At 45.6% G+C, this 17,979-nt stretch overlaps 1 protein-coding gene across 2 annotated transcripts in view; it reads right to left on the minus strand.

Annotated features, from left to right (window-relative positions):
• The window catches only part of LOC147828056 (guanylate cyclase D-like), a 59,229-nt gene that overhangs the window by 17,263 nt on the left and 23,987 nt on the right, over positions 1-17,979 (minus strand). The window contains exon 1 of one of the 2 annotated variants that reach the window (XM_087211986.1): positions 877-2,797. The exons of the other annotated variant lie outside the window; for it this stretch is intronic. The gene's annotated coding sequence lies outside the window, so the exon portion shown is untranslated. Of the gene's footprint in view, positions 1-876; positions 2,798-17,979 lie in introns of those variants that run through there. 2 annotated transcript variants of the gene reach the window in all.

The raw sequence follows: 17,979 nt of genomic DNA on the forward strand, positions 1-17,979 counted from the left end.
TAAATGACACAGCCCTGACTTGGAACCAGTCTCTCTGTTTCCAAAGATTGACTGTACCATGCTGGTTGGCTTCTCTGTCTTTCAGTTTCCTTATCAGTTAAATGGTATCCTAAAGCTGAGGGCTTCTGTGTGGACAAAGGATATAATGGATGTGAAAATGGCCTGCAGATAGGGGAAAGGCACACATGTGGGGCCTTCGCTGTTTCCCTCTCTGTGTTGCATGCCTGTGAAGGGCCTGGTGCAGAGTAGGAGCTGGGGGTGTTGTGGTGGGAGGCCTGATGAAAGTGGGAGATGCCTACAGGATGCAACTGAAACCGGGATGGAGGGGTGGATGGACAGATGAACGGATAGAATGATGGATGGGTGGATGGGTGCATAGAAGAGTGGATGGGTGAATAGGTGGGTGGATGCATGGGTGGATGGATAGATAGATGGATCATAGCTGGATGGGTAGGTAGATGGGCAAATGGAAGGATGATGATGATAGACGGAAATGAATAAATGTCTTTTTGAAGAAAAAGTGTGGCCTCTGGTTAGTGTTTTAGCCTTTATCCAGCAGAGGGCACCAAGACTCCAATAACTGCCCTTCGATAGAGTGCTTGGCCCTGCAAAGCCTCCTGCGGGAATGCACCGACAGTCAGAGCTGGGCTTCGCCTGCAGCTTGTTGGCATTTCCAGCAGGTGAAGGACCAGCTCAGAGTCCTTGAGGGACAGGGACAAAATGTAAAAAGTATAGGCTTAGCAACAGAGCTGTACCCACTACCTGTATGGGGGTTCAAAGAAAGGGATCCCACCCAGAACCCAGTTCCCTTTTAAAAAACAGAGAAACAGCTGCACCTTCCGTACTTAGACTAGATTAGATGCACTGTTGGGGTACCTGGTATACTGGAGGTCCTTGGCACTTCAGGTGAAGCATTTAGGGCTCAGAGACCATGTGACCCCAGGCCACCCAGTCAGGATGAAGTGAGTATAAAGGTATCAATCTCTGAAGAGCCTAATGAGTTTTCTATGAGAATAGAGGAAATTGTATTAGAATGAAAGCAGTCTCTGAGGGATGCAGATGGTCTGGGGGAGCTGCTGGGAGGCAGGGGAAGATTGCTGCAGACTGAGTAGGCTGGGTTCAGTGAGCCCACCCTGCCACCCAGTGGAGATGAAATGCACACTGCACTGCCCACTTGGGGCCCCAGGTGCAAGGTGGTAATGTGGGAAATCAATAGCTTAATGTGGAACTTGACTTTCACCTCCCCAGTGGTTGGATGTGAATTTACCATCTAAACGGGATGTTAGGAGGCTAAGTTTTTCCTTTGGCAGTTATTTTATACGCTGCTGTCCCTCCCAATTCCTGCCAGGGATTTATCATAGGGACAAGGCCTAGCTGAACTGCCTCAGAAGGAGCTTGTGGGCTCAGTAGGTTCCCTGCAGACATCCAAACTCAGCTCTACATGGCTTTAAACAACAAGCAGGGCTGGGCATGGTGGTGCACCCCTATAATCCCAGAGATCTGGGGTGCCAGGGCAGGAGGATCAAAAGTTGTGCCAAGCCTTGTCAATTTAGCAACTTAATGAGCACTTGTCTCAAAATAAAAAAATTAAAAAGGGTTGGGGATGTAGGTCAGTGTGAAGGCCCTGTGTTCAACCCTTAGTTACCTCACCCCATCAAAAAACCAACCTTGAGCTGAGTTGCCCCAAAGGTGACTATGCTGAGCTGAGGGAACAGTCAGCCTGGTCCAGAACACAAAGTGGCAAGTAAGCTTCAGGTTGCAAGCTGGTTCCCTGGCTTGCTGAGAACAGATCTGGAGGCTGGTCAAGGACCACACAGAAAGATTCTTTCAGTCTGTCCTTTTTCTTCTCATCAGGCAGTGTCCAGATGTGCTGAATTACTGCAGGCCACTGTAGAAATGAGTAGGTCACAGTCACCATGGTCTAAACCTTCTCCTGCTGGGGCTGCAGCCAGTATCACCTTCAAACTTCAACAGCCCCAGTGGATCTCACCCAGATCCAGCCAATACTTTCTGCCACCAGGAGGGTATGCCCTTTTACCAGCAGTGCCTGGCTGAACTCCTCTGTGTTCATCTGTGATAAAGCTCCTCTGGTGCATCCTGTTTACTAGTCCAGCTTGCTGAGAGGTGCACTCCCGTGCATCTGCAGGATCTATATTCTCTGGTCTCCTAGTCTGTGCCAGCTTTATTTCTGATGCCAGTGAGACAAGGATAACAGCCCATAGGGATGGCAGGGTTTGGAACCTGGCAGAGGGGAGAGCAGCTGCCTCTGGAACAGGACCCCTGACCTGGAAAACCCTGGCCCTCTGTCTGCATGCATGTGCAGGTGGGCGAGCTGCCCTCAAGCCTCAGCTAAACTATGGAGCCAGATAGAAGCAACAGAGGGCAGGGTTGTGAAGATCTGCCAATGGCACAGAGCCAATAGCACATAGCAAGGAGCTAATGGGAGAATCCAGAAACCATCAGCAGCAGTGTGATGAGAAGAGAAGCCACACTTGTCAAATGGAGGGCACAGGGCTGTTTTTGCATCCTGGAGCACTTTCCAATTGCTCTTCATGGCCCCAGAACCCCAACCAGCAGGGCTGGCACCATGTCTGCAAGCTTCACTAAGGGCCAGGAACAGGACTGAATGTACAGAGCTGACACCAAGGTATGGAGGCGCCCATGCTGGCTCAGTGCTGCAGAGGCCCTGGGTAGGGAGCCAGGAAGGAGGCAGATCCTCTTCTGTGTTGATAAACCACCAGCCATGCACCTCCGAACAGGCTGGCCTGTCACAGCTTACTCTGACACCTGGGCCATCTTTTAGGAATCTTCTTGCTTCCTTCAGGGTTGCCACATGGCTCCACCCCCAAAATGCCAGACCAGGAACTCTGACTCCAGTGTGGTTCCTGTTGGCATAGCGGGTCTGACATACTTTATTTCTCTTGTGCCTTTTCCCGGACCAGGACCAGCTGCCAATGGTCCGTCTCCACAAGCCAACTCCACAGCTCTCCATTCAGCCAATTCTTCAAATGTGGATTGTTACAGTGGGTAGAGGATAATATGGTCAGGTCAGATTTGTGCTGGGCTGAAAGTTCTGCTTCTGACTGGCCTGTGCCTTGGGAGCCCAAGTCTCACTGCCTGTGATATAGAGCACAATGTGCTTGACTCCTGGGTGGCTTTGAGGCTGGTGTAGGGAGACAGGCACACATGGCATACTGGGTACCTAGCAAAAGTCTGCCAGATCTAGATTCCAGAAAGCATGGGAGCAGACTGTGAGGTGTAGAATCTGCAGGCTGGATGGAATTAAGCCAGCTCAGAAGCCATGGGTGGGTCAGAAATCTCTCCCAAGCTGAGTCTTGATCTGCATCCAATGGGGAACATACCAAAAGACAGGCTGGAGCTGGAAGCTTGCAATTAAGGCTGGAGACTCCAAAGAGAGGAAGCAGTCTTCAGGTGCCTGCAGCTGTGCCTATCTGTGTGTGTGTGTGTGTGCACACGCGTGTGTGCACGTGTGCACGTATGTGGACATGTGCATGTGCATACACATGGGGTGGGGTTCCTTGTGGAGCTGATGTCTGTACTCTGGGATTGGCAGCATTTCCACCATCTGAGCCACATCTGACTTTTTGAGCCTTCTTTGAGACAGGCAGCTAGCTGGGCCCATCATGCTTCCTGCAGTCAGACTTGCAGCTGCTGTTTCCATTACAGGGAGGGGCCTGGCTCTGATAGGGGCTGCGTGGCGTCTGCTCCCAGTTCCCATTCCCCAGCCAGGGCACAAACAAGAAAGGAAGCTCTGAGTGAAGATAAGGAAAAGGGTGGGAACCTGGAGCCACGGTGTCAGGAAAGACTGAGGCTGCAATGTTGGAGGGAATCGGGGGCAATGATCTAGTAGTAATGAGGTGAGAGGAGGGAAACAGAATTCAGAGCAAAGTTGTCAGTCAGGGAAGAGGTAGGAAACCAGAGAGGAGGGCAGAAAGAGAGACAGACATTATAGAGTCTCAAACAAGAGAAAGAGAAAAGGAGAGAGAAAGAGATTCAGAGAGAGAAAAATTAAAATAAGAAGTAAATGTTGAGAGAGAAATAAAGTCATAAAAAGAAAAAGGAGAGGGAAAGACTATAATTAGAAGCAGAGGGTTAAGAATATAGGATAAAGACACAAGGAGCAAATTAAAGGATGTATGTCAGGGATGGGCCCAACAGATAAGTGGCAGAATCAAGTGATAAAGATGGTGAAAGGAGAAAGAAACCTGAAGATGGACAGAAAGTTCCAAATGTGGGGAGAGAGGGAGAGACAGGAGAGGAAGGAGAGGCCAGGCTGACAGGGCAGAGACTGACACCCAGAGAGTGGACACCTGGCCCCTCCGTAAGCAGTGACTCTGCCAGCAGCCAACAGACTCCAGGGCCTCCTGCCTGACCCAGGGCCTAGCTACAGGCAGAGGTAGTAGAAAGAGGAGCAGGCACATGGCTGGGATATGGGGCAGAACTGACAAGATGCTATTTAGCAGACACTGACACAGAATTTCCATCTGTGTGCTTTGCTATCTGGCCCAGTGATGCGGTCCTCAGACCCCTTCCCACCAGAAATGCAATGAGAAGTACAGCCTGGAGGGGGCATCTAGGAAATGCCAGCGAAGGAAACCACAGCCATGTACCATAGACATGAGATGTCTCAATATGAGACTACCCAGCGCAGGGCATCAGTGCTGTAGCAGGGAGTATACAGGACAGTGATGTACATACAGCTCCCAGCATGCTCAAGCACCCTTAGTGAACTTGTCTTACAAAGGCACAGAAAGAAGCAGATCATGCATTTTAGAGAAAGGGCCTCAAATTAAGAGTCTCACCTCAAGATGTATTCATAAGGTCCCAAGACTTCAGTGAGGATTTTAATAGTGTTTTCATTTAATCAACAATATTTAAGAGCTCTCCCCAATTATAAATACAAATGATTTTCTTTCCAGTGACAATTCAAAATTAAAAGACATTTTCATAGAATAAGACACAAATTTCTGAAGTCAGGATTAAAATGAAAGACATCATTGAGAGGGTCAGACCTCTATCTACTTTCCCTATGTCAAGTCCTGGGGCCACAAGAGGGTGAGGTCCAGCCTGGGCTGACAGAGCACCAGCAGGGTAAGGAGGTGTCCACACACATAGGGTGCAGTGATTGTGATGGGAATGTGATTACATGTGGTCAAATAAATGCATGCGAGTGATCAGAAAGTACAGTGAATATTTAAATTGTTAAAAAATGTATTATAGTGAAGAGCCATTGCCATCAATCCCCTCAAAAATTTCCCCCTTGTTTGAACACACTTATCCCATCATTCTGGCCACTTTCTGTAGTAGTTCTGGAAGTCCACTTTTACGAGTGTCTTTACTTGTGCTGTTATGGATGCCTGGATGTCTTGAATTGATTCAAAACATTAACCTTTCAAGGTCATTTTGACTTTGGGGAAGAACTAGAAATTTCACAGTGCCAGATCTGGTGAGTGAGAACACGCTATAATGTTTTTAAAAGCCTGCCTTTCTGTTGGATGGTACTCAGCAGAAGCACTCATCATATATTATTTTTTTAATTTAAAAAATTTTTTTTGTATATCCTTTTATTGACACATTTTAGGTGTACAATATGAAGTCATCATGTATTATTTTAATCACACCTCATAAAGATACTCACGAAAGAGTTCTTCCAGAACTGCTTCAGAGAGTGACAAGGAGAATGGGACAAGTGTATTCAAAACAAGGGGAGTATTTTGAGGGGAACTAATGGCAATGTTTCTTTTATTGTAATAATTTTTAAAAATTTAAACATTCACGATACATTTCAGTCAGTCCTTGCATATCAAAGTAATAGAAGACAGGCTCCCTACTGTTAGGGAGGAGAGTTTCAAGTACGGAAAAAGAAAAAAGAACCACTCCAGTGGTGTCAGGTTGGAGTTGGCAGCACTCGTGTGAACCCATGGGGAGATATGCTCTCTGGCTCTCTCCACTGAGAGAGCTCAAAGCCATAAGCACTTGAATCTTGTCTTCTAAAAGGAGCTAGAGCCCCTTGTAGAAATGGTTGATTTCAGGCCTGGCACACGGAAAGTATAAGAGCCTGGAATCGAAAAGCTTGCTGTGCCAGAAAGGAAGTATATGCTCAAAGAATAGGGGGACATCAATAAAACCCCGAAAGTACTGTGTAGGAGCTCCCATGGGGCAAATCTGGATCTCTCTGTGCATCAAAATAAATAATGACAGTAACAGATTTTAACTCCCTGAATAAAATAAGAAACCACGAGTCCAAACTGTGAGAGAGGAAAGAAGGAGGGAGGGAGCATTTGAGAAGGCACGGGACATTTATACGAGTCTCGAAATACCTCCCCACAGAATACTTACTCATTACAAGTGAGAAAGGGATCATTTTGTGCAGTGATTGTGCTACGGAGAAGCCTGGCAAACACTCTCTGAGAGACCAAAGTTCACATCACTGGGATGGGACAAGTGGAAATCACATGCCTCCTGACAGGGGCCAGTAAGAACACGGCAGCCTCTGGAATATTCCTGTGGAAGATCCCAAGCTTGAGTGGAATTGTGAGCAGACATCAGGCAAGGTGAAAGTGAAGGCCGTTCTACAGAGAACGCCCCTGTAATCCTCAAGGTTCCTTGAAGCCAAGGCACTGCTTCACACGGAGACTGAGACCTGGCAACGCAAGACTGGACCTCTTGGTTAGAGAGGATAATAATGGAACAACTGCAGAAACCTTCATGTGGCCTAAGGGGCAGAGGAGGGTATTGTATCCATGTTTGGTTCCTGATTTTGATGGTTCTATTGTGGTTATACAGGAAAAGGTCTTTGTAGGAAACACTAGAATATTTGTTCAGGAAAAAAATAGATTCTGCATATTGTACTTGCAGGTTTCTGTACAGTTGAAATCATTAATTTTAAAAAATCTGCCCACAATAAAACTCTCAAGATAAAGAGGGTTTTGTTTAAGTGATCCCAAACCCTCAAAGAATGAATAACCCCTAATGTGTACAACTTTGCCATATCAAAATCAAAGGCAATGTGGTAAAGGAAAGTTCTAAATTTATGGGACCTATGAACGTGTAGGGAAAAACTTCAAATAAAATCAAGCTAAGTCTAGGGCACTAGCCTCCAGGAGCAGTGGTTTGTTTGATTTTTGTTTTTCTTTTTGTTTGTTTGAGACAGGGTCTCACTCTGTAATTTAGACTGACCTTGAACTCACTATGCAGCTTAGGCTGGGCTTGAACTCATGGAAATTCTCCTACCTCAGCTTCTCGAATGCTGGGGCCTTTCTTGAGAGTCAGTGGCCAGCCCTCTTCCTACCTCCTCTCTTGCCCTGCAACAGAGGGTGTGCTGGCTCAGGGACCTCTTGGACCAATAAGGAAACTCACTGGGAGGTGAGCAGAGAACAAGAAGGAGGAGCCTGGGGCCAGTACACTTCCTGGAGATCCATCTCAGACTACCCCAGACTGCTTGCTTGGGGCTGCTATGATGTGAGACCAGCCACGCTCCCCTTGTGTTACTCAAGCTACTACTTTGAATTTTCTGTCATTCATAGCCCTGAATATAATTTTACTTAATATTTAACAATAACAGATTAAAGGAGAAAATCAATATTTCATCAAAAAAGTTCAATATCCATTTATGATTTACATAAAATTCTTAGTAAACTTGAAAGAGATGAAAATTATCTTGGCTTCATAAAGAATACCTATAAAACCCCCCACAAGGAAACATCATATTCAATGGTGAATTTTAAAAAAATTCTGTTTAAAACCCAGAACGAGACACAGATGGCTGCTGTCAAGGACTTCTATTAAATTCTATTCTGAAGCCTCCAGTCAACAAAATAAGGAAAAAGAATAAGAAGTATAAAGATATGAAAGGAAAAAACAAAACTCATTGTTTACAGATGATATAATTGTCCACATAGATTCTACAAATAATCTAAAAATCATTAAAATAATAGTTTAGCAAGATGCATGAATATAAGGTAAATATATAAAAAGCAGTTGCATTTGTATATACTGGCAACATAAAATTCAAAAACATAATTTTATAAAAGATGTATTTACAGCCAGGCATGGTGTACACACTTGTGATCCCAGCTACTCAAGAGGCTAAGGCAGGAGGATTGCAAGTTCAAGACAAGTCTAGGCAACTTAGGGAGGACTTTTCTCAAAATAAAAAATAAAATTGCCTGGGGATGTAGCTCAATGGTAGAGTGCCCCAGGCTCAACCCTCAGTACCCTACCAAATATTTGTAAAATACTTTGAAGGAAATTTAACAATAAATGGGAAAGCCTTTGCATGGAGAAAGATTTTAAACTTTATTAAAAATGATCAATTATTAGTGTCAAATGATAGATTCCACATCTTTTCAGTCAAAATTCCAGCAGGTCTCTTGGAGAATTTTGCAAATCAGCTATACAGAGAGTTAAAAAAAAAATAGATCAGGAAAAGACCAAGGTACTCTCTGGTAAACCAAAATAAGGTGAGGCAGCCTGCCCTACAAGCTATTGAGACTATTATAAGAAATTTATAGAAATTTTAAAAGTGTGTTGGAAATGGCAAAGGGACACACCAGAGACCCCAGAAATCAGCCCCTGCACTATGGTAACTTGACAAATGTCATCTGTGTTGCAGATGAAGAAGGAATTATTCACAGAGTGGTGCTGACACTCCCTCTTGTCTTTATGGAAAAAATGAAAGCTGGTGATTTGCACCTTACACTAAACACAGAATCACTTTCAGATGGATTAAGATCTTAACATGAGAGAGCTAACTTTTTGGTTAATTTAAGAAGAAAATATGGGCACATTTCTTTATGAACTTAAGGAAGACTTTAACAAGACATTAAGATGCAAATCTAAATTGAAACTGCAATAAATTTGACTATGATAGAGTTTAAACCTCTGTTTATCAAAAGATGTCACAAGGAAAGCAAAAATAAAAGTGCAAAGTGGGTGTGGCAAATGGTCTTCTAGAGCCTTGGCACTCCTCATCAAGTGGACGAGTTTACATCCTCTGCCCTTGAACCTGGGCTGGTGCTTGTGACTGCCTGGGGCAATAGGGTGCAGCCAACATGGTACTGCCAAGGCTCCGTCATAAGAATGGCACGCACTTCAGCCTCCCTGTCCCGCTTCTGGCTTCGTGTTTTCCCCACCCCACGTGCACTATGCAGGTGACACAGAGCTGCTTTCTGGCTCGGACTCTGGCTTTACCAAATCTGATATGCTAACACTTGCCTAGGCTTGGTCTCCTCCAGCTGTCTTGGCAAGGCCCTTCCCCATGTCTGCCTGGCCTGGAATCTTGCCCTGGCCCTTCTCGGGTACAGCCCCCACCACAGGTGGGGAAAGGCACAGAACCCAGAAATGAAAGGCACATCCAGCATTTACTCATGCCGAAGAGTCAAGGAGGGGAGGGTGGCCCAGATCAGACTCACATGTGTCCACTCAGAGTGGGGAGCTGTGTCCCCACTAGCTGTCTGGGCTGTCCTCCAGACTCATGCCCAGAAAGTGTAGGGAAAAGTTTGGATTGGAGAGTCTGAGTCTTTGCTCTGCCCTTGATGTGCTATATGGTACAGGGTATATTGCTTTGTCTTGGTACAAAGCTTTAGCTTCCTGTCCTTCCTGCACCTTCCCATGTACATCATTTTTATGCATCTGATTCCAAATAGGGAGCCTGATATGTGGAGCAGGTGCTCCGTTAGTAGACTTGAAGGAATAACCCCGATCCACTCACCACTGGGCCTATAAGGCAAACTTCTCACTTGTCAGGATCCAGCTCATTGTCACCTCCCCTAGAAAGTGTACCTTAACTAGTCAAGTCAAACAGGGGTCTCCATGCTTTGCTCCATCACAGTGCAGAACTCCGTCTCTCCCCTCGGGCACCCCTGCCCTGTGCCCTCTATTGGCAGAAATCATGTTGAAAATGTCCCTGCAACCAAGATTCCAACTCAAAGCCTAGCACAGAGCAGGCGCCAGGAAATGGCTGCTGAATTCATTATGTAATCAACACATAATGAAACCTGCTCCTTCAAGAGGACCTAGAAAGGTCTGCTCTGGCAGAAGGCCACACCAGGAGAGGGATGGAGTCCTCTGGATTCTTTGAGTGTCCCGTGAGTGAGACCAGTCATGGAGCGGTTAGGGAAATTCACCGTCATCCAGACAGGGCTCTCTCAGCAGATCTCATGATACACATGAGAATCTCATTCATTCATTTAGTTTCCAGTGTTGGCAATATTCCAACGGGAGCTTTTTTCTTTTTCTGTTAAGATCTGCACACACAAAAACTCTGCAAACATATGAGGACATTAACTGGCATCCATGCCGACTTTAGGTCCTTTTTATGCCTTTCATACTTTGGTCAAAAGGAACAAGGTAAATTCAGTAATGTGTGTATGGATTGTCCATGGCCAGCGTGGACACCTAGGTGGCTTTCCTGGGCCTCCTGAGCCACTTCAGCCTCTCATCTGAAGCTCACGACTCCAGCTTTCCAGTTTAGCCTGAACCAGGTAATGTCTGATGTCCTGAGGTTTATTCACACAACTCTGGTCTGTTCCAAACTGGCTGGACCCAGTTTTGGGTTACACTCAGACCCGAGGTAGCACATGGACCAAGCTGCAGGTTCTCAGTGAGCCCCACTGTGGGACCAGCCTGTCTCACTGTCCTCTGCCTGCTTCCTCCCTCACAGCAGCACAGGCTGTGACCTTGAGTCTCAGAAACACCCCTTTGGCTGCAGGGCAGAGACAGGCTGGACAGAGAGACACTGAGGCAGGTGACAAGGGTTGCAGGCTCTGTGATGTTCTGCCCACTACCCTGAAGACCATTTCAGCTGCAGGAAAAGGTTTATTTCCACTGACTACTTCCTGTCTCAAGCCTCTCTGCTTCTCTGTCCAAAAAGAGAAGGGTTTTCTAGGTGCTTTTAGCCCTGCAGATAACCTGGGGTCCCCAGAGAAACCCAACTCATTTCCCCCTTGCACTTTATTGCTTTTCCTCCCCACTTTCTCCACTGCTGATTTGCTCCTATGAGCACTCCCATCCTCCTCAATAGACTGCATGGTCCAAGTCCCTGTTTTGGAGTCTGCTTTTGGGAGGGATGATGCGAAAGAAGACAGCCAGGGAAAGGTATGATGCAATCGTGCAAACAGATGTCCAGGGCCTGAACCAGGAGAGGGTCAGGAGGGTGGAAAGCACTGGTTGTTCCTAGTGATGTTTCAAAAGCAGAATGGGCAGGACCTGGCAAGTGATTAGATACAGGAAGTGGAGTGATAAGATGGAAGAGGGCGGGGTGACACCAAGGTTTCTAGTTTTGGCAACACATTTACTAAGATAAGGCATGATGAAGAAGTAAATACAGCAATGGATGACTTCAGATTTTAATGAACTTCACATCCAAATTTGAAAATTTAATTTCAATTGTTATATATACAGAACCATAGTTCATCCTCATAACAGTCTTGTAAGCTATTCGTAAAAAAACAGATTTCCCATCATGGCAGAAAAAGAAAACAAAGGATTTGGGGTGGCTTATAAAATTTCATAAAATACAAGATGGTATGTATACAGGAATGCAAGTTAAATTGACAGACGGTCAAAGACAGTCATAAGGACAATGACATGGTGATATGTTTAGAATTTTATTAAGTCAAGGAAATTAGCCTACAAAATAGTACTTAATAGATGAGAATTAATCTTGGGCGTATATATGTACATAGAATCATGTAATGGACTCTAACTGCAAAAAAATAGCAATTTCATATTTCTAACTAAACTTAATTTCTTTGATGAACCACCATTCCGTGAGGTGAAAACTTAATCTTAGTCATTCCTGAGCCCTCACCCTCACTTCTCTTTCCTTGTTCCTATGGGTAGGTCCTCAAGTGCCACCTGTCACCAATGTTGTCCCTTGAAACACATGCTACCAGCTTTTCTGAGCCACTGGCTGCCAGTCCTTACAGGTCATTGTCTGGTCTTGCCTTGTACCTAATCATGTGGCCTGTTAGTTCCAGGTAGCATTTGTGGCTAATGCAAGGTCCCTGTGGTATGAAGAAAAAATGCTTCTCTCCCCGCAGATATATTCATTTATTAACCCCCAGAATGTGAGAATATTGCTTTAAAGGACAAAAGATGTAATTTAGACAGGGATCTTGAGAGGAGGAGCTTATCATAGATTATTCGGGGGGGTGCTAGTAGTAATCTTGTACATCCTTTAAGAGACAGAGTGAGAAGACACAAACAGCCAGGGAAGGTGATGTGCAGCTAGAACAGAGAAAGATGCAACTACCAGCTAAGGAAGACCAACCATCAGCAGCAGCTGGAAGAGGAAAGGAAAAGATTCTGTCCAAGAGCTTCCAGAGGTGATGAAGCCCTACCAACACCTGGATTTCAGCTCATGATATTGATTTCAGATTTCTGTCTCCTAGAAAGGTGATGGAGTACATTCCTGTCATTTTAAGCAACCCAGTTTATGGTGATTTGTTACAGCAGCCTCAGGAAACCAATCCAGCCACACATCAGGTGGGCTGCAGTTGTGGCTCTCGATCACTTTCCATACCCTCAAGGCCCAGGAGCTCTTCTCCCATCTGGTGCCTCTCCAGGCCTTTGAGGGTGCTCTGAGAGTCTCTCTCCACCCCTCTGCCTGAGGACCTCAGTGGGGGTGAGGCCCTCAAGTGTCCGGTCCCCTACCTCCAGGCTCTGCCACAGGTGTGCCCTGATCATGGAACCCCATAGCACCCCTCTGCCTCTTTGGTCTGGTCCCCACAGACTTGCTTCCCAGAACAAGGCTGAGGGAAGTGGATGGTGCAGGGCCTCCTCTTTGTGCCTAAAGTTCCTCACCTTCCCTCTAACTTTCTCTCTCTCTCTGATCTCAGTCAGAATAGTCTTCCTCTGGTCTGGAATCTGGGTAACTTGACTCTCCCTCAATTATCCCAAATGGGCTGCTTACCCTCACACCTCAAAAGCCAAGTGAGTGTGATATGGTTTATATATGAAGTACCCCAAAGGCTCAAGTTTAGTGGGTTTGATTCCCAGTGCAGCAATGTTCAGAGGCAGGCCCTATAGAGGTGATCAAATCATTGGGGTGTGACCTTGGGGACTATATCCAATCTCTGGCTACTTCCTCTCTTGCTCTTTCCCCCTTTCTCCGCTTCCTGGTTGCCAGTACAAGAGCAACTTTCATCTGCCACACTCTCTCACCGTGATGTTTCTGCCTTGGAGCCAGCAACTATGAACAGAACCTCTGAAACTGTGAGCCAAAATAAAGCTCTTCTCCTTTAAGTTGTTTTTCCCAGGTATTTTTGTCACAGTTACAGAAAGGTGACTAACAGAGGCTGCCTCCTGCATTGTGCATGTTCTACCGTGGCATCTCAGCAGCCTGGGGAAAGGCATGGGATTAAAGGAAAACAGTGTTTAATAGCTCTGTTTTCCTCTGGCTGTACACACACATGCATGATTGAAAAGAAAAACTATGAAAAAAAAGATTAAAAATGTTTATCATTGGGTCACATATATTTTCATTCCTGATCCTTTTTATGTACATTTCTCCAAACATTTCACATTAACAAGTGCTATTTTTGTAATTGAGGAAAAATTTTATTCTGAAGGAAGGATTTAAAGGAAATAACATTAAAAATAAATTCTTTAAGTAGGTATGAAAGAAGCAAGTGCAGGAAAGAAGCTGGAGCTGCCTGAAGACCTGAGCATTCACCACAGGCAGCACGCACACTGCCCCGGGCAGCTCAATAACCAGTGAGTTTGAGGAACGCGGCCCAACTGCTTAGAAAGACTGCTATTCTTAGGCCCAAAGGCAGACAGGAATTTCTGCCAAGGTTCTGTTAGACACATATTAATCTACTCTTTTACAGAGGCGAGTGAAGCTAGGGGTGAAATAACTCACCCCAGTGATGCAGTTCCAAAGAGGAGGAGCCAGGACTGGAACCCACAAAATAGCCCCAAGGAGTGATCTTTCCCAAATATTGGCAAATTATGTCACTTCTCTGCTTGAAACCGCCAGTGGCTCCTAAGTGATTCAGGGCAAAAGCCAAAGTTCTGTTGGCCTGTATTGCTCTGGAGACCTGGGCCAATAACAAATACCCTCACCTCATACCTCTATTCCTAGTTCCACCCAACAAGCCAGGTAGGCTCCAGGACTGGTTTTGGCCCTGGCTGCCCTCAGCTAAGTTCCCACAGACCTCTGTCTGGTGAACTCACTTACCTTTTTTTGAGCCTTGCCTCCGTTGCCCTCTTCCAAGGAGGCCTGCGTGAGCTACTCGATTTAAAATTGTAACCCACCCTCTTCCCCCACAGTTCCCTAGCACTGCTCTATTTTTTTTTTTGTATATCCTTTTATTGGTACATTTTAGGTATACAATATAATGACATTCATCATTGGAAATTTGCACCTTTACATAGTCTCTCTTGGTTCTTATTTTTCCCCCTCCCCCGCCCTCCCTTCAACCCCTCTATCCCTCCCTATTTACAAAGATTTTCCTTTTTTTCATTTTCTTATATTAATTCCATTCCCTTCTTTCCTTTCCCCTACCCCTCCCACTTCCCCTTCCCCTTTTCCCCTTTTCTTCCTATTTCACATTATCTATTATACCTTTTAGTCCTTATTTACACTTTCAGTTGTTCACACTAGAGAAACTATTTGGTATTTACACGTGTGTCCTATTTATTTCACTTAAGAGTATCACCTCAATGTGCATCCATTTAGCTATGAATGTCTCTAATTTCTCATTTTTGATGGCTGAGTAGTACTCCATTATATAAAAAAACCACATTTTCTTTATCCAGCCTCCAGTTGATGGGCATTTGGGCTGTTTCCAAGTTTTAGCTATTACAAACTGTGCTGCTATGAACATGGGTGCACATATATCACTGTGGTATGTTTCTTTTAATTCTTTGGGGAAGATAGTCAGCAGGGGAATAGCTGGGTCAAATGGGACTTCCAGTCCTAGTTCTTTGAGGTAGCTCCATACTGATTTCCACAGTGGTTGCACAAGTCAACACTCCCACCAGCAGTGGAGCAGGGTTCCTCTTTCCCACAGCCCCGCCAGCATTTGTTATTGGTTGATTTCTTGATAGCAGCCATTCTTTCTGGGGTGAGGTGGAATCTCAGTGCTGTTTTCATTGGCATCTCTCACAAATGACCAGTGATGTTCAACATTTTTTCATATGTTTATTTGCCATTTCTATTTCTTTGTGTGAGAAATGTCTGTCCATTTCAGATGCCCAGTTTTAGATTGGGTCTTTAAATTTGAGAGGTCTGATTTTTTTAAGTTCTTTATAGATTCAAGATAGTAGACCTGTGTCTGAGGAACAGCTGGTTAAAATTTTTTCCCACATTGTGGATTGTCTCTTCACACTGCTGGTGGTTTCTCTTGCTGTGCAGAAGCCTTTTAATAAGAAGAGATCCCACTTGTTGATTGTTTGTGCTAGTTCAGGGGCAACTGAGGTTTTGTTCATAAAATCTTTTCCTACCCCAATGTCTTCAAGAGATCTACCTAACCTTTGTTTCAGCCAGTTCAGTGTTTCTGTTTTAATATTTAGATCTTTAATTCATTTTGATTTTAGTTTAGTGTATGGTGAGAGATATAGGTCTTGTTTTAATCTTTCCCAAGTTGAAACCCAATTTTTCCAACACCATTTATTAAAGAGGCTATCTTTCCTACAGTGAGGATGTTTGGCTCCTTTGTCAAAGATGAGGTGGCTGAGTGTGTCTGGAGTTGTTTCTGTGTCTTCTAATCTCACTGCTCTATTTTTATCCATAGCACTTGTCACTTTCTAACGTTCACACTCTTTGCTATTTGTCATCTGCTCCCCCACTAGAAGGCAAGCTCTGGAAGGACAAGACTTGTGACTTTTGTTCCCTGATGTCATATAACCATCATATATAGAATCTGACACATAGTAGATGCTCACAAAGTATTTGTTGAGTGACTGAATGATGCACAGAGCATGCTCCCCACATTGGTGAGGCAAAGTGAATACTGAAATATTGAGTACCGACTATGCACTTGAATGTTCCTTATTTAATTCTCCTAACAACCTTGCACAATATGTGTTCCAGCTCCACTTTTTGAGAATCTATGATATATACAAGGCCACAGTTGATCAGTGACTGAAATCTAGTCACCCATCCTCTCACCCCTTCATTCCTTTTCTCTGGAGTCCTTTTTGAGTGTCTTCCCCTGTGCCAGCCACAGGAAGATTTGAACGCAGGTCCCTGACTCCTAGCTTATTCCTTTTCCAGGTAGTAAAATCCCATCTCAAGTAACACCGTTAATTTCAATGCCAGGCATTTTATCCATGGCTTAGCATTTAATTCTCCTAGCAGTGCACAGAGAGGGAATCGGTCATTCTGTTTTACAGGAAAGAAAGCAAAGGCTCAGAAAGGGGAAGTAGTTTGCCTAAGGCACCCTCCTGGCAAGGCAGAACCCAGAATTGCACAGAGCTAAATCTTTTGTTGGATTCCCACCTCCAGTTTCACATTCCATTCTCACCATTCCATCTCGTGTTTGGGTTTTCTTATACCCTTCTGGTCCTGGGACCTTATTCTTTTCAGAGAGCCGAAGTTCCTCCCTCCTCACCCTCAGCAAGGCCATGCTGGCTTGTGGTGGGCCCAGCACACACACCCAGAGTCCTAGCCTAGAGCACCCATCCAATGCAAGGGCCTGGTTTGTCAGGGATGTGCAGGCCCACGTCAATGACAGGATAAGGACTGGATGAGACTGAGCCCAGCCAGCTGCCAGGCTGGGGAGGGTCAGGCCTGTGGAAAGGGAGAGGCTCCTCACTGGACAGGAGTCAAGAGGAGAGAAAAACAAAGACAAGGAGAGAGGGACTGTAAAGGAAGTGAAGATGCAGAGGGCAAGTAAGAGACAGAGCAAAGAGACAACCAAGGCAGAGGCACAGAGACCATGAGACAGAGACACACAGAGAGAAAGAGAGAGGGACATAGAGTCAGAGGGGCAGAAGGACACACAGAGAGAGAATCTGAGAGAAGTGAGCAACCTGTCCCCCACGGTCAGGAAGAGGCCTTGGGCAGCTCCACAGCTGCTGGGCAGCCTGCGCACTGCTGGCCTTGGGAAGGAGCTGTGACCCGCCCATGCCCACATGGAAGCCATCAGGGCCCCCCAAGAATGAGGGCGTGGGGAGGAAGCCAGACAGGATCTGTCTAGTGAGGGAGCTATGGGTTTCACAGAGGCCTGAGTGGGCAAAGGACAGGGGGAAAACAGTAGCCCAGAGAGGGAAAAGGAGTGGCCCAAGGTCTCACTGTTTACAGGTCTCCTGTTCACTCATTTATGCTCTTATCTATTCAACAGTCATTAACAGCACCTACCACATACTCAGTACTGTGGTAGACACTAAGTGGACATAGACGGTCTCTGCTCACAGTGCAACATGGGAGGCAGGCATCACAGTACATTGTGCTGAATGCTACCAAAAGGGAAACTCAGGGATGTGGAAGTCAGTCTGGGGTTCAAGGGCAATTCCCTCAGCAGGGTATGAGAGTCAAACTGAAAGATGAGCAGGAAGCAGGCAGGAGGAGAAGAGAGAAAAATTGCTCCAGGCAGAGGAAACTGAATACCAAGTACCTTGCAATCAGGTCACAAAACTAGGCTCGCTGTGTTCACCAGTGTACAAGGAAATTGTAATTATCTTGTTTGTTACCTAATCTGACTTTCTGCCCAAACTCCTCCCTCTTCTCTCCCTTCGTTAGCAGGAAAAAATTACATCATGTTGTCTACTTTGGCTGAAAGTTTGGTCTGATCTGCTCCTGTAAACAGCCCAGGTGCCACTCAGTGTGTCTTGTGTAAAAAGGTTTTATCCCTCAGATAGCTTTCACCTCCACCCGTGTAGGGTGTTGGGCATGCGGATGGAGTAAAGTCAGGGAGCTTAATGGAAACAACCAGGCAGGTAGAGGAGCACCCCAGAGGGGCTGATGAAGTTGAGATGCCATCTGCCTCTCTAGGGCAATCCTCTGCC

The sequence above is a fragment of the Heterocephalus glaber genome, unplaced genomic scaffold (assembly GCF_053883595.1).
Source record: "Heterocephalus glaber isolate CG9 unplaced genomic scaffold, H.glaber_assembly_v1.0 deba00001428, whole genome shotgun sequence".
Taxonomy (NCBI): domain Eukaryota; kingdom Metazoa; phylum Chordata; class Mammalia; order Rodentia; family Bathyergidae; genus Heterocephalus; species Heterocephalus glaber.